Source organism: Vipera berus (assembly GCF_964194415.1).
Source record: "Vipera berus genome assembly, chromosome: 7".
Taxonomy (NCBI): Eukaryota; Metazoa; Chordata; class Lepidosauria; order Squamata; family Viperidae; genus Vipera; species Vipera berus.
In genome coordinates this window covers 41,385,494-41,403,089 of record NC_138209.1, presented here as the reverse complement: position 1 = coordinate 41,403,089, position 17,596 = coordinate 41,385,494, and the positions used below count along the sequence as shown (strand labels likewise).

Genomic DNA, 17,596 nt, shown 5'->3' with positions numbered 1-17,596 from the left:
GAGTAGAACAAGAAGGAATGGATGGAAACTCATGAAAGAGAAATCCAACCTGGAAATAAGGAGAAACCTCCTGGCAGCAGGAATAACAAAATAACAGAGTTGGAAGGGACCTTGGAGGTCTTCTTAGTCCAACCTCCTGCTCTGGCAGGGAACCCTATACCATTTCAGACAAATGATTGTCCAATCTTTTCTAGACCAAGCCAAGTCCAAACACACCAGGGAATTTCTAAAAGCCTGGCACTCTGACAAAACAGCCAATAGTAGACACATAGACATTAACAACATCTATAAACTATGCAAAAGAGACTATCACCCAGCCCAAAAAGGAACAAAAAGACCCAAGCATCTCTCCACCAGCAATCAGCACCCAGATTAGCATAGATTAACTCCAAGGTTAACATTAGACCATCAAGTAAACAATACTTCAGTCAAGAAGCTGCCAAAGAAGCAAACAGCAAACAGCCCAACCAAAGAAACTCTGAGACCACCCACACTAACACTGACAGGCAAGCCACTAGAACATAATCTGATAGCAAACTTCATTTCTTACTAGCATTGAGGATGTTACCTAGTTTGGGTAATGAAATGTCAGCAAGAAAACAAGAAAGCTCAGAGAGCACCAAGGACCCATAATCTCTTCTTAAAAATATCCAAGGTTGGAGCACCCACAATTTCTGGAGGCACGTCATTCCACTGATTAATTGTTCTAACGGTCAGGAAATTTCTCCTTAATTCTATGTTGTTTCTCTCCTTGATTAGTTTCCATCCATTGCTTCTTGTTCTGCCTTCAGGTGCTTTGGAGAATAGGTTATCCCCCTCTTTTTTGTGGCAATCCCTCAAATATTGGAACACTGCTTTCATATCACCCATGGTCCTTCTTTTCATTAGACCTAGGCACCCTCATTTTTGTTCTGCACACCAAAGTCTAAATATTAGAGAAATCCAAGGTGGGAATCTCCCCCCACACACACACACACCAATGTCTTAAGATCACAGATAGTGCTCCATTTCTTCTGCCAGCCAAACTATGTTTTCCAACACTAAACTGGCTTCTCCAAGTTGCTAAACCTTAAAACCAAAATGGGAGCTGACCCGAGACAAAGAGATACTAGAACAAAACAAAAAATCAGCATGGCAACAGAAAGGGAATCAGATGAGAACTTGATCAAAAGCTGCCCCAATGAGTCCTGCTCAGGAAACTAGCCCAGCAGAGCTTCCACAGGAGGAGGCAGTCTATGCCCAAGGAGCTATGCCTTCAGATCAAAAAATAAGTAACAGGCATCCTTAGTGATAGTTTGGTAGCTTCCGAAAGACATTTGCCTGGCATTGGTGCATGTAGAAAAAATGGAGCAAGTGATCTTTGGTAGGAGGATAAAGGAAGGCAGGTCATCTCCTTGGGAATTCTGATGGCTTTATGACTTCACACCTGCAGGCTTAAGTGTCAGTTACTGTCAGTTATCAGTTATCAGAGTGAAGATGCCTCCCAAGAGGCAGGTTGGTCTTCAGAAGGGCTCCTGGACCCTAGGGAACCTCCCCCTTTTTTGTAACCAGCTATCAGAGGGGTAAGTGAGGGTGAGAGTTTGGGTTTGGATTAGGATTAGGGTGAGGGTGAAAGTTAGGATGAGGGTGACTTTGAGGATCAGGATAAGGGGGACAGTCAGGGAAATGGAGAGAGGCAAAGGAGGAGAGGAAGATAGGGGACAGAAAAGGGAAGGGGACAGTGAGGGGAAGGGGAAGGGGGAAGAAAAAAAGGGAGCAAAAGCCAGAGGAAAGATTAGGAATAGAAGGGGAGGAGGGAGAGGGAAAGGAAAAGGGAGATGGGGAGACAGGGAAGTGGAGAGTGAGGGAGAAAGGGGAAAAGAGGGAGATGGGGATAAGGAGGGAGAGTTAGATCATGAGGGAACTAGGAAAAAGAGAGGAAGAGGAATGGAGGGAGGGCAAATGGAGAGGGAAAGGAGAGGGGGTCAGGGATAATGCTTGCTTCACCCACTCTTTTCCCTTTCCACTTGTCTTTTTCCAAAAGAATTGTTGTCTGAAGAATCATCAGTGTTTTAAAATCTCTTAAGTTAGTGTCTCTCTTTTTTTAAAAAAAATGGTCTGCGATATTTATCTTTTGATTAAGTGGAATATGCAAAATAACAGAACAGAATAACAGGGTTGGAAGGGACCTCGAGGGCCTTCTAGTCCAGAGGTCCCCCAACCTTTTGAGCACCAGGGACCGGTTCTGTGGAGAAAGGTTTTTCTGTGGACCGGAGAGTGCATGATGTTGTTTGCTGTCTGCATCCTACAGATGGGGCTTTGCTTTTTTGGGCAGACCAGTTGCTGGCATGCTGCGGCCCGCTACTGGTACACAGACTGGGGATTTGGGACCCCTGTTCTAATCCTACCCCTTGCTCAGGCAGGAAGCCCTATACCATTTTAGGCAAATGGTTGTCCAATCTCTTCTTTAAAACTTACAGTGTTGGTGCAATCACAACTTGTAGAGGCAAGTTGTTCCACTGATTAATTGTTCTAACTGTCAGGAAATGTCTCGTTACTTCTAAGTTGCTTCTATCCTTGATTAGTTTCCATCCATTGGAGAATACAGTAGGCTGACTCCCTCTTCTTTGTGGCAACTCCTTAGATATTGGAATACTTCTATCATGTCACCCTTAGTCCAATAGTTCAACAATTAAGCAATAGAAGAGCTTGCTTCCCAGAATTGTGGGTGCCTCATTGTTGGAGGTTTTCAAGAAAAGATTGGGCAATCATTTGTCTGCGATTGTATAAGGCAGTGGTGGCGAACCTATGGCACGGGTGCCAGAGGCGGCACTCAGAGCCCTCTCTGTGGGCACCTGCACCATGCCTCGGAGGTGGCAACTGTCCCTCTTCAACCAGCCACCTGCTAACTTGCCGAGGTCCCACATGGCTGGATGCATCCCAGCATGGCTGGTTTCCCTTCCCCCCAATCCCATCCCTCCTGGCATTGCATGCTCTCCTTTTCCCAGGCACGACCCACTGCATCACCTCCTCAGCTGTTGGCTGACCATCCATCTCGGAGGTGGCTTCTTTGAACTGCTGGCGATGGGCTGCAGAGCCCCAGAGTGTGCTGGTCGAGGAGCCAGCAAGCTGTGGCTACTGACGGACACCGTCAGCTCCCATGTGCTCACTGGCCTCTGTCTGTGAGGGCTGATGGTGTCAGGCAGCAGCCGCCCCAGCCCTTGCTTTGCCCCATGGCAATGGCATTCCCACCCTGCCTCACCTTATCCCGCAGGATGAGCCTCCTGCCTACCGCCACACCTACCAGAGACGCCCCAGATCTCCCCTAACCCTGCCCACCCCCACAGGTGTCCCTCCCCACAGGCAACATTGAGGTGACCACATCCACCTTGGCCACACCCACCCAATCTTCCATGACCACCACAGCCACACCCACCCAGTAGGTCACACCCACCTGGCACCCAACGATAAATAAGGAATGACAATAAAAGTGTGAAGATCTAGGAGGACAGGAAACTTTTAAAAGCAATATAACCATTCATAGATCAAAGATCTAAAGGCAAGATTTGAATCCAAGTGACAGCCCAGGAACCTATTGTCTTAAAACAAACTCCAGATGCTGAGAATTGAGTACATTGTAAGTTTAATGTTTTCTAAAAGGGAAAGACAATATAAATGAATTTAATTTTGAGACTGCATCAATGTTACTGAAAATCATTCTAACTCATATACCCATATGTTATTGGTGCTATAAACAGAGGCTTTCCTAGTAATCTTATGAGCAACAAAGCAATTCTTGGTGGTGTTTCTGTTACATTAGCCATTAAATCTGTTATTACCACAGCCTCTTTGCCAGGCTACTAGTACTGCAATTAATGATCTTCAGACGTCCAGAAGGTATATCAACAAACTAATCACTACTTAGGAAAAATATCTCTAGCATCTGCTTTTGTTGCCAAACTGTCCCTTGGTATGTGCATATCCTCAGCCGAAATGATTGCTTTGGACATGATGGTTCCCAAACAATCATGTTTCTGCAGCTGGAGAAACAGAGAAGCCAAGAATCACCTTTCATCTGCTAAGCTGCAGGAGAACAAGCTGATTGGCAATCCACTGAATAAATCAAACTCTGAGAATTGGAAATATTTTTTAAAAACCAGATAGATAATACATTTGTACATACTATTTGTCAGATCTCAGGGTCTTCAAACCTTCCTGTATGCAAGCTGATGAAATGAAATAATGTATGAAATAGCCTAGAGATGTATTTTCATGAGCGCTTCAGACTGGAGAAAAAAGAGATATACAAAATAATGTGGAGCTACTACTCAAAATTTAGTTTAACTCATATTCAGTGTTAAATGCTGCAATGACAAATGGGATATGATGCTTTTAAGTTTTCCATATAACTCTACCTGTGGCCCTGCAAATTCTAATGTAATGTTAAAAGTCTTCTGCTTGCAACCAGTTCAATCAAATCCAATTTTTCTAGCTTTCTTTATGAAGGCCCAGGAGAGAGAAAGTTTTAGAAACTAAAATACAAAAGAGAGAAGTAAGTTAACATTGTACTGATTCTGCGTTGTCATTATTTGCTTAAGACTCACTTACCATCAACATTTGGCTTCCAATATATTATTTGGAAAGCTTATTATTTCAACAGAAGTTCACCATACTTGATCTATGATTTAAAGACCCTAAAATTAATTGTTGTTGTTATAAGAATTTTCAGTATTGTTTTGTTTCACAATCCTCCAGTTTTTAAAAGTGGAGTATGCATTCTTGGAAAATAATAGCAAGTAATGCATTACATCTTCTCAAGCTCTAACTCTCTACAATGAAGGTCAGTTCTCTACACAATGGAGGTCAGTTTTTAATTGCAGGTCACATTTCAGTATTAGACAAAGCCAAAGTCAAAATCTTTGGGTTAATGCTCCTGAGCTATCAAGCTATAAAGAATGAAAGTCTGAACCAATGCACACATGGATAAAATGAGCAATCGTTAATCATTGTTATTAGATTTTTCAGAATTCAGCAAAAGATTTTCAGAAAATATCATGGAATGTGTGGGTGACCTTGGGGAATGAGGGAAAGAGATGCTGCCTAGGAAACAATCAGACAAGTGAGGCAGGAATGCCCAATGGCTTAATGGTTAAAGAAAGAAACAGGAAGCACATACCCTAATGGATCAAGTGCTGAAAAGTAGTGGTGGGAAGTTTGTACTTCCAGAGTTGCCAGATTCTGTTAATGTAGCTTTACAGTAAAGTAGACTTAGCTCATCTAATAGTGTTTTCTGTCTGGTTTACCTCAGAGAGCTGACATCAATCTCAATTGCAAGTACCAAAGTACAAACTTCCTGCCACCACTTTTAATCACCTGATGGGTCCTTCCTAAATTTCTTTCTCTGACTGTTAAGACACTGCGGGATTCTGCCTCTCTTATCTAATTCTTTCCTAAGTGGCATCTCTTCTCCTATTTCCCCAAGATCATCCACACATTCCATTACAGAGGATGAAGTTAGAGTAGACTATGTTTTCAAAGAAACAAACTCTTCCAACTTAGGATCTTCCAAGCCAACAGACCAATTATCAATGCTGCAAACATTGACATGTTTTTCCACTGACAATATAAGAGAGCCTTTTATTTAAACTACTTTGCTTTGAATCTTGAAGGGAGGGAAATATCAACAGCTATTTTGAGAAGATAAGATTAGCTGCGCACAGAAAGGGAAGTTAAACTTCATATGTAAAACTAATTTCTGAACGTGATTCATGATGTGTAATTAAGGGAGGGAGATTCTGCAGGACATTATTATTATTATTATTATTATTATTATTATTATTATTATTATTATTATTATTATTATTATTATTATTATTATTATTATTATTTTAATTTAATTTGTATACCGCCCTTCTCCCGAAGGACTCAGGGCGGTGTACAGGGCAATAATACCAAAAATACAGAATACAAAAAATAAAAACAGATTAAACCATAGTGCCCAAATACAATAAATAAATTACTTAAAAACAGTAATTAAAACCCCAAACCCATCAGACCAGGCCGGCTTGTTCAAATAAATAGGTTTTTAGATCACGTTGGAAGGAGCGAAGATCGGGAGCCATCCAGAGCTCAACCAGTAAACGGTTCCAAAGGTCAGGCACGCCAACAGAGAACGCCCTCCCCCTGGGGGTCATCAGTCGGCATTCTCTGACCGGTGGTCCCCTGAGGAGGCCCTCTCTGTGGGAGCGCACTGGGCGGAGGGAAGTTGACGCCGGCCGCAGGTGCTCCCTTAGGTACTCCGGACCCATGCCATGTATCAAGGGGAGGAGAATTCAGATTCTGGCATCCCTCCATGAGTGCCAATGTTTCATTTCATTATTAAGACTTTTTAGGTAAATAATGTCTGCATTTTGTTTGAATTGCCTCATTTATTGGAACCATGACATCATGCCAGAATCTAAATTCTTTCTAACAGCCTGCTGTTGTCTATGGCCTTGAGAGAAGTTGGCAAACATTCAGGGGAGAATCTTTATCATGGAAACAGAGAATCAGCTTAGAGACGGAGACTTGGTGGCTGCTGACAATTCAGAGCAGGAATTAACAGATAGCATGCTGTGGGAAGAGGAACTATTGCAGAACTCCCATTTGTGGGCAGAATCCAAGCAGGTAGCAGAGATTAGTTGGTCATCAGGCTGGAACCACTCCAGTGGAGACTACACAGGCCATGAGACTGTACTGCCAGACCCACGAAGAGCAGAATGGTGGAGAGCTGCCAGACCATCTACCACTGAGAATCTCAGTGAGTGGAAAATCCTGTCTGCAGACCAGACTGCCTGCCAACCCCAGGAGCCCCTGCCAGGCCCTCCAGACACACAGAGACAGAGGACCCCAGCATGGGGCCTCTGCAGCAATGGGAGGTTGGGGAACCCCCAGTAGTGAAAGGGCAGCAACTTCTGAGCTTGCCCCAGCTAATAGAAGCCTTGCAACAGCTGGGGGTGGTGCAGAAGCCTGGAGATCAGAAGCTGGTGGGAGGAAAACAACAGCAAGGGTGGCAGAAGCAGGACCCAAATGTGTAACCCCTGAACATACAGCAGGACCAGCAGTAGTGGGGGCCCTGGCAGTCGTTAAATCAACAACCAGAGTGGGACCAGCAGCAACTGGAGACAAAACAACAGCAGTGGGGGCTCCAGCAACCATTGAACCAACAACCAGGGTGGGGGCCCCAGCAAACCATTGAACCAACAACCATGGGGGCCCCAGTAGCCATTGAACCAGGGTGAGGCCAGCAGCAATGGGGGCCCCATCAACCAATGATGAGTCCACCCTTCAGAGCAATCTTTGATGGGGACCCAGAGAAACTGATATTTTTCCTCAACCAAGTATGCTGTCATTTGAATCACTGGCCCCACCTCTACCAGGATCCAGGTGCTATGGTCGATGTGATTGCATCCAGCCTAGAGGGGGAAGCATCCAAAGGGTTGAACAATTTATATAACGAGCAGGCCCCTGAATTGGAGGACCCCCACCTTTTCCTCCTGGGGCTGAGGGAAAGATTTGAGGACCCATCCATTGCCCTCAAAGCGAAAGAACAAATCCATAAGATAAAGCAAGCTGGCCAGCCTGCCCTAGAGTACGTGTGGAAGTTTTGAAAGATGGCCGGTTGGATAGAGAGATGGCCTGATCAATCCATAATTCATCTTTTTAGAGAAGGGTTAGATGACCACCTTTCTAAGGCATGTATCTACCGAGCTGTGCCCGACCAGCTGCATGAATGGTACCAGGCAGTGGTGAAATTAGATGTTCAGCTCGCCTGCTATAAGAAGCCTCCCTGAAGCCGAGTCGAGGTCAGAACAACCCGAATGGCAATCAGCGATGAAGAAAGAGAGAATGACCTGATGGTGAGCCAACACGTCCCAACTTTCTTGCTACCTGCCAAGCTCATAATCCCTAAGTCGGGTACGCAGGTAGATTTAAAGGTGCTAATTGATTCTGGATGCTCCCAATGCATCATTAGCTTGCCATTTGCCATGAAACTGGGCATACGAGCAAAACTGGTTTCCAAACCTGTGAGATTCGAGCAAGCTGATAGCTCCCTGATGGGAGGGACTTTAGTCACTCAATTAACGGAGCCCCTACGCCTAGAAATAGGTGAGCACTGGGAATTTATTCACTTCCTGGTGGCTCCAAGAATGACTGAGGCTGTGATTCTAGGACTAGCCTGGTTGGACAAATGGAAATCGTTTATCTGGTGAGAGAAAGGATTGAGAACTGTGAGACTACCCATAGGGCCCGATCCCCCCATTGATTCAACAGATGTTACAGGAGAGTTTAGCCCACCCAATGAGTGAGCACACATGGCTACCTCACGGCCATCAGGTAAGCCGCTCATCCCCACTGAGTACCGGGACCTAGCAGAGGCATTTAGTGAGAAAGAATGTGATACCTTCCCTCCTCCCCGGCCCAATGATTGTTCCATTGAACTGTTGCCAGGGGCCAAACTTCCATAACCAAGAATGTACCCTATGTCCCCCATTGAAATGGAGAGATACAGCAATATGTGGATACAAACCTAATGAGGGGATTCATTGAGTGGGCCAAGTCTACTGTAGGAGCCCCTGTGTTGTTTAAAGAGAAAAAAGATGTGTCTCTTCATCTCTGCATGGACTTCATCTCTGCCTTAACACTGTGAGTGTGGAAAATAAATACCCTCTCTCCCTCCTGAAAGACTTACTAACCCACCTGTCGAAGGGGAGTGTCTTCACCAAGTTAGACCTGAGAGAAGCATATTACCTGGTGAGAATAAAGGAGGGGGATGAGTGGAAAATGCCCTTCAACTGCCCCTTGGGAAGCTACCAATTCAAAGTCATGCCATTTGGACTGCAGGGGGCCCCATCCGTATTCATGCAGTTGATTAATGAGGTCCTACATGAACATTTATACAAAGGGGTCCTGGTGTATCTTGATGACATCCTGATCTACAGTACGAATATGACTGATCACATAAGACTGGTCAGAGAAGTGTTAAAGAAAATATTGAAGGCCAAACGTTATGTCAAATTGTCGAAATGTGAATTTCACCAAACACGATTAGATTATCTTGGCTATAGAATTTCCGACGAAGGCATCGAAATGGACCCAGCCAAAGTGAAAACAATAATTGAATGGCAGCCCCCAAAAACTCACATACAGCTCCAGAGCTTCCTAGTGTTTGCCAATTTCTACCGTCAATTCATTCCCTCTTTTGCCAAGATTGCTCTACCCCTTACAGAACTACTCAAAACGGGTAAGGGAGGGGGAAAACTGTGACCTGGCCAACCACTAGCATGGACTATGAGTTGACAGAAAGCTTTTGAGCTTTTAAAAAGACTATTTGCGGCTGGACCAGCCCTAAAGCACCCCTGCCCCAGGGAGCCCTTTGTAATTCAAGCAGATGCCAGCGACATGGCAGTCAGAGCTGTGTTACTACAAAAGAATAAGAGTGGAGTCCTACAACCTTGTGCCTACACCTCTAAGAAATTCACGGAAGGTGAGAGGAGATGGACAGTCTGGGAGAAGGAGGCCTTCGCAATTAGGTGGGTGCTATTAAACTGGCGACATTATTTAGAAGGGAGCAAGGTGCCTTTTGAAGTATGGACAGATCACAAAAATTTAGAGGCACTAAAAACTCCCTGCAAATTGTCCCAAAAGCAAGTGCGATGGGCACAGTACTTTAACCATTTTAATTTTACTTTAAAGTACAAACCAGGAAGAAAAAACTTCCTAGCTGATGCGCTATCCCAACTGCCACAGTACAAAAGTGAACGTGATGAGGTCTATGAGGCAATTATCCCCAGTTCACAACCTGCAGCACAACTCAAACCTCACAAAACCCCTAATCCTGATGACCCAGGAGCAAAGAATATAAAAGGAGAGTTCCTTACCAATCAATGGTTCAAAGATAATCAAACCTCCCTAACATGCAGGGATGGTTTGGCATACATGGGGGGAAAATTGTATCTACCTGAAACCCTCTATCTCAATGCTCTCAGACACAACCATGATGTAAAACAGGCTGGACTCTTCAGATATTTAAAAACTCTACACCTCATCCGCCAGCAATTTTGGTGGCCAGGGCTAAAACGAGATGTGGAAAACTTATGTCAAGAGTTGTACTATATGTGCCACCATGAAAAGAATTCCAGGGAAAACCCCTGGGCTACTGCAGTCAGTAGCCAAACCTTCTCAACCATGGGAAGAAATAGTTATGGACTTTATTGTAGACCTACCCAACAGTAGAGGAAATACTGTCATCTGAACTGTGATAGATCTGTTTTCAAAGCAGGCTCACTTTATCGCCTGTAAAGGACTCCCATCTCACAACGACTGAATAAATTGTTCCTGAAACATATCTATGGACTGCATGGCACCCCTAAGCAAATAGTTTCAGATAGAGGAGTGCAGTTCACAGCAAAGGTTTGGAGGAATTTCCTAAGATTAATTGGATCATCCCAAGGCTTATCATCTGTTTTACATCCAGCTACCAATGGGGCTGCAGAATCTGCTAACAAAATGGTGGAGCAATACCTCAGATGCTATGTTTCCTAGCAAGAGACAAACTGGACTGACCTTCTTCCTTTCACCAAAGTGGCCTACAATAATTTTGTTCACAGCAGCACTGGCTACATGCCTTTCAGAGTAGCCACAGGAAAAGAGTTCAGCCCGATCCCTGACTATCCTCAGGTGCCCTCCACTTTCCAGACACTTGATCAGTGGGTGAGGGGGTGGGAAGAGGTTTGGAGAAACATGAAAACAGTTTTTAAAAAAGTCTTCTGAGACTTACAAAAAGAGGCCTCAACAAAGAACATTCCAAGTTGGGGGAAAGGTTTATCTGTCAACTAAATATTTACATCTCAAATTACCCAGTAAGAAATTGTGAGAATCATCAACCCAGTCACAGTAAAATTGAAACTCCCCAGACTTTTGGGAAACATTCACCCAGTATTCCATTGTAGCTTACTGAAACCTTTTCGAGCCTCACTTTAACACCTCCCCATAGGAAGGCACCTGGACCCCTCGTAGTAGCGGGTCAGACCCATTATGAAGTGAAACGTATTCTTGACTATAGAATCTTTAAGGGAAAATTGCAGTAACTAGTACAATGGAAGGGATACCCATTGTCTGAAGTCATTTGGATGAAATCTAGCAATGTGAAAGCTGACAGACTTATCAAAAGGTTTTATGAGAAACCCCAACAAACCAAAAGCCAGCTCCTAACTTGTGTTTGTCTTCACATTACAGGAACTGTTCTTTTTGTAAGGGGGGGCGGATGTCAATGCTGCAAACATACACATGTTTTTGCACTGACAATATAAGAGACAGCCTTTTATTAAAACTGCTTCGCTTTTAATCTTGAAGGGAGGGAAATATCAATGGCTATATTGAGAAGATAAAATTAGCTGTGCAGAGAAAGGGAAGTGAAACTCCATTTGTTGTTGTTAGTTGCGAAGTTGTGTCCGACCCATCGCGACCCCATGGACAACGTTCCTCCAGGCCTTCCTCTCCTCTATTATCCTCTGGAGTCCATATGGGCTCACGCCTACTGCTTCAGTGACTCCATCCACCCACCTCATACTCTGTCATCCCCTTCTTCTCTTGCCCTCAACATTTCCCAGCATTAGGCTCTTCTCCAGTGAGTCCCTCCTTCTCATAAGGTGGCCAAAGTATTTGAGTTTCAACTTCAGGATATGGCCTTCTAAAGAGCAGTCAGGGTTGATCTCCTCTAGGACTGACAGGTTTGATCGCCTTCCAGTCCAAGGGACTCGCAGGAGTCTTCCCCAGCACCATAGTTCAAAGGCTTCAATTCTTTAACACTCAGCCTTTCTTATGATCCAACTTTCACAGCCATACATTGCAACTGGGAAGACCATAGCCTTGATTATATGCACTTTTGTTGGCACGGTGATGTCTCTGCTTTTTAGTGTGCTGTCTAGATTTGCCATGGCTTTCCTCCCCAGGAGCAAGTGCCTTTTAATTTCTTGGCTGCAGTCCCCATCTGCAGTGATCTTATAGCCCAGGAAAATAAACTCTGTCACTACCTCCATTTCTTCCCCATCTATTTGCCAGGAATTGAGAGGGCGGGATGCCATGATCTTGGTTTTCATAATGTTTAGTTTCAACCAAACTTTTGCACTCCTTCTTCACTCACAACAAGAGGCTCTTTAGTTCTTCTTCACTTTCTGCCATTAGAGTGGTATCATCTGCATATCTTAGGTTGTTGATATTTCTCCTGGCAATCTTAATTCCAACTTTTGATTCATCTAGCCCTGCTTTTCTCATGATGTGCTCTGCATATAGGTTAAACAGGCAGGGTGACAGTATACAGCCTTGCCAGACTCCTTTCCCAATTTTGAACCAATCAGTGGTTTCGTGTCCAGTTCTCACTGTTGCTTCTTGACCCGCATGTAGGTTTCTCAAGAGACAAATAAGATGGTCTTGTACTCCCATCTCTTTAAGAACTTGCCACAGTTTGTTGCAATCCACACAATCAAATACTTTAGCATAGTCAATGAAGCAGAAGTAGATGTTTTTTCTGGAACTCCCTAGCTTTCTCCATGATCCAGCATATGCTGGCAATTTGATCTCTAGTTCCTCTGCCTCTTCGAAATCCTGTCTGTACTTCTGGTAGTTCTTGATCCACATACTGCTGGAGTCTAGCTTGTAAGATTTTAAGCATGACTTTACTAGCATGTGAAATGAGTGCAATGGTGCAATAGTTTGAACATTCTTTGGCACTGCCTTTCTTTGGAACTGGAATGTAAACTGATCTTTTCCAATCCTGTGGCCACTGTTGAGTTTTCCAAATTTGCTGGCAAATTGAGTGTAGCACTCTTACTGCATCGTCTTTTAAGATTTTGAATAGCTCAGCTGGAATACTGTCACCTCCACTAGCTTTGTTGTTGCTCAGCTTTCCTAAGGCCCATTTCACTTCACATTCTAGGATGTCTGGCTTGAGGTCAGTGACCACCTCATCGTGGTTAACTGGGATGTTAAGCTCATTCTTGTATAGTTCTTCTGTGTAATTTTACCACCTCTTCTTAATCTCTTCTGACTCCATTAGGTACCTGCCATTTTGGTCCTTTATCATGCCCATTTTTGCATGAAACATTCCCTTCATCTCTCCAATTTTCTTGAAGAGATCTCTAGTCCTCCCTATTCTATTGTTTTCTTCCATTTCTTTGCACTGTTTATTTAAGAAGGCATTCTTATCTCGTCTAGCTATTCTCTGGAATTCTGCATTCAGTTGGGTGTATTTCTTTTTCTCTCTTGCCTTTCGCTTCCCTCCTGTCGTCAGCTATTTGCAAAGCTTCCTTAGACAGCCATTTTTCTTTCTTGCATGTCTTTTTCTTTGGGATGGTTTTAGTTGCTACTTCTTGTACAATGTTGCGAACTTCTGTCCATAGTTCTTCATGCACTCTGTCTATCAGATCTAATTCCTTAAATCTGTTTGTCACCTCTACTGTGTATTCGTCAGGGATATGATTTAGTTCATACCTGAGTGGCCTAGTGCTTTTCCCTACTTTCTTCAGTTTAAGCCTTAATTGTGCAACTAGAAGCTCATGGTCTGAGCCACAGTCAGCTCCTGGTCTTGTTTTTACTGACTGTATAGAGCTTCTCCATCTTTGGCTGCAGAGCACATAGTCAATCTGATTTCTGTGTTGACCGTCTGGTGATGTCCATGTCTAGAGCCATCTCTTGGGTTGTTGGAAAAGAGTGTTTGCTATGACCATCATATTCTCTTGACAAAATTCTATCAGCCTGTGCCCTGCTTCATTTTGTACTCCAAGGCCAAACTTGCCTGTTATTCCGGTTATCTTTTGGCTTCCTACTTTAGCATTCCAATCCCCCATGATGATAAGGACATCATTTTTTGGTGTTAGTTCTATAAGGTGCTATAGGGCTTCATAGAACCAGTCAATTTCATCCTCTTCAGCACCGTGGTTGGGGCATAAACTTGGACTACTGTGATATTGAATGGTTTGCCTTGGATTCGAACTGAGATCATTCTGTCATTTTGGGGATTGTATCCCAATATTGCTTTTCCTACTGTTTTATTGACGATGAAGGCTACTCCATTTTTTCTGAGGGATTCTTGCCCGCAGTAGTATACCTGATGGTCATCTGAATTAAATTCACCCATTCCTGTCCATCTTAGTTCAGTGATTCCTAAGATGTCGATGTTCAGTCTTGTCATCTCTTGTTTAACCATGTCCAGCTTGCCTTGATTCATGGATCTTACATTCCAGGTTCCTATGGAGAAAAAATCTTTACAGCATCGGACTTTCCTTTCACCACTAGATACATCCACAGCTGAGCATCCTTTCAGCTTTGGCCCAGTCACTTCATTCTTTCTGGCACTACTAGTACTAGCCCTCTGCTCTTCCCCAGTAGCATATTGGATGCCTTCTGACCTGAGGGGCTCATCTTCCAGCTTCATATCTTTTTTTTCCTTTTGGTACTATCCGTGGGGTTTTCATAGCAAAGTTACTGGAGTGGGCTGCTATTTCCTTCTCCAGTGGATCACATTTTGTCAGAACTCTGTGCTATGACCTGTCCATCTTGGGTGGCCCTGCATGGCATAGCTCATAGCTTCATTGAATTATGCAAGCCCCTTCTCCATGACAAGGCAGTAATGCATGAAGGGGTGAAACTTCTTAGGTAAAACTAATTGGTGAACGTGATTCAAGACGTGTAATTAAGGGAGGGAGATTCTGCAGGATATGATGTATCAAGGGGAGGAGAATTTAGATTCTGGCATCCCTCCATGAGTGCCGATGTTTCATTTCATTATTAAGACTTTTTAGATGCCTGCCTGCAATGCCTGCATTTTGTTTGAACTGTCTCATTTATCGGAACCATGACACCAATTCTTTGACTGGAGAATGAAAACCTGACAGAACCTCCATCTTCCCCTAGTCTCAGACAAATATCAATCTTCAAAACCACATGAGGTCCTTATACACTCATCTACTTCCTCCAAAGATGTTCATGAAACATTGTTCTAGTAGAGAAGATGTTTGAAGAGTTGAAAACCAGATATAGGCTTAGTTTTAACTACCATTTGCACAAGACGAATTCTGCTTCCTATACATTTACTAGATGGATTATTCTTAATGGATTCAACTTTCCCTGCATTGATCAGCTATTACATGTTCTTAACTTGCCTTCCCTTTCCAAGCTTCAAATAAGTATAAAACAGGCAACATAGAATCTAAGATTTTGTAGAGATAGGAGGAACACAAAAATATAGCAACATGTAACTCAGTCCTTATTCTCTTAATTTCTTATCAAGAATTAAGCCTAATTAAACATAGCAGCCTAATGTTTAAATATATATGTATAGGGCTGTTCCATTAAAAAAGGCAGCACTAGAAGCCAGAATTCCTAATTTGTTGTTTAAACTAAGTTTGAGTTTTCATAAAGTGATTTATATAAAATCTTTTTTTTATTTCAGATACAAACTAGAACTACTTCATTTTATTTATTTAAAGTATTTTCTCTCATATGAATTACTATCTTGATTTTATAAATAGACAAGATATACAAATCTTAACTTTAAAATGTGTTTTCAAAGGAAAAGCAATTTATGCTAATATGAATATCAAGTAAGAAATCTCATGGGGATTTAAAGAGAGTTAAATCCCCATGAGGGTTTAATTTAAAAATACCATTTTAACATCCTTGCCTGTTTTCAATTGTATACAGTTTTTATGTTTTAAAATATTTTATTGTAAACCATCCAGAGTCCCTCTGTGAGGGAGATAGGTGGTTTTAAAATGTAATAAAAAAAGACCTGGTATTTACAGAAAAGTTATTCAATTCACAAAGAACAGGTAGTCTGCTACATTGTTTTAAGACATCTGATTTTGTTGAGGAGAAGAAAGAAGATTTGATAAAAGAAGTATCTTAAATTTATATACATTGGTCCATCACAGCAAATAACATACCTGATAATCCCTTTCTTATTGAATTTGTGTTGCTAAGAATCACTTGTTTAGGGGTATATGTATTGCACGACAAGGTAAACAGTAACTTATTTATTCTCATATACATACAGCAATTTTTATTCTGCCCTTGTATTTGGTAAAACGGGATAGAAACATTCTCACCAGCATAGTTCTTTCCACATATGTTGTTCCATTTATGTTGAATGTTTTGCACTGAATATATGAATGTGCATAAAGTTTCATGGACAGAAATTTTATGTTGAGTGGGGGTTTCTGGGGATATAAATCTAATACACCTTAAGAAAGTGAGGTTAGTGAAAGTTAACCATGAATGGCCTGAAGAAAGAAATGGTGAGGTGAGGACAAAATTGAGGAAGGGATGAAGCAACATGATAGGATGTACATTTAAATTTCTAAGCAATACATTCACCAGCAAAGAATTAAGAAATAGAATACAAATAACTAATAGGAAACAAACATACACTGGCTTGAATTTTAGACAAAGCTATCAGTTTAAGCCAAGTGAAGGGAGTTTTATTTTGGATTAAGATGGCAATGGTATTACATGGCCAAAACTGCTATGTAAATTACTAAGATGCACAAAACAAATATTTTGAGCAGAACTAGGCTTAGTTCATTTCATTTAGCAACTACTTTTTATTTATTATTTTGCTAAAACCTCTCCCCCAAAGTGAGAATCTTCTATCATTCATTTTTTATGATTTATCTTTAGTGCTGGGAACCAGTACTCAGCCTTTGAAAATGACTCCCATTTGGTTCACTTACTGCTATTTAGAATGGAATAGCCTCATCCTTAGTAACTCAGGGGCATTTTTTATCATTCTTTCTTTCACACTCTGAATGTCTTAATGATCATCTTTAGCGGTCCCATTGCCTTTAGTGTTAGAAAATGTGCTAGAAAAAAGAGTACAGCTGTTTTAAACCCAAATTACAGTTATTCAATACACACATATATGCAGTGGTGACATATTACCTTTGCAATAGTGGTGAATATCTGTAGCTTGGGTGTAGAATGAGGGTGAAGGTTAGTTCTCCAAGCTTGTGGGTTGGTTTCCAAATGTTTCATAACCAGGCTAGGTAACATCTTCAGCGGTGTTTAGGGATGTCCCTAAACGCTGCTGAAGATATTACCTAGCGTGGTAATGAAACATTTGGAAACCAACCAAAAGCTCGGAGAATGAACCTTCACCATCACATATTACCTTGCCATTTGGTAAGCCTTTTGCATCAACATGGGATGGAGTTGTGTGAGACAGTAAATGATACACTTGGAATCATAGTATAATTCCAAACTCAGATTGTACATATTGTCGTGTACCTGCCATTAGCAAAATTGTATTTATTTATTTATTTATTTATTTATTTATTTATTTATTTATTTATTTATTTATTTATTTGCATTTGTGCATTAAATGCATTTAATTGCATTTCACTTAGTGACTCTGGCTGGCATACAGAAAAATAATCAAGAATATGGATTGGATTGGATTGGATTGGATACTTAATTTAGCCAAGTGTAATTAGACACACAAGGAATTTTTCTTCAGTACAGAAGTACATAGTGTACTTCCAAGGCAACAGAGAAAATAACAACAACAACAACAACAACAACA

The 17,596-nt window shown here is 42.1% G+C and overlaps 1 protein-coding gene across 3 annotated transcripts in view; it reads left to right on the top strand.

Annotated features, from left to right (window-relative positions):
• SGCZ (sarcoglycan zeta) overlaps nt 1-17,596 on the top strand; it is a gene marked incomplete at both ends in the record, with an annotated part of 643,673 nt that overhangs the window by 537,737 nt on the left and 88,340 nt on the right. The gene's annotated exons all lie outside the window — the stretch shown is intronic.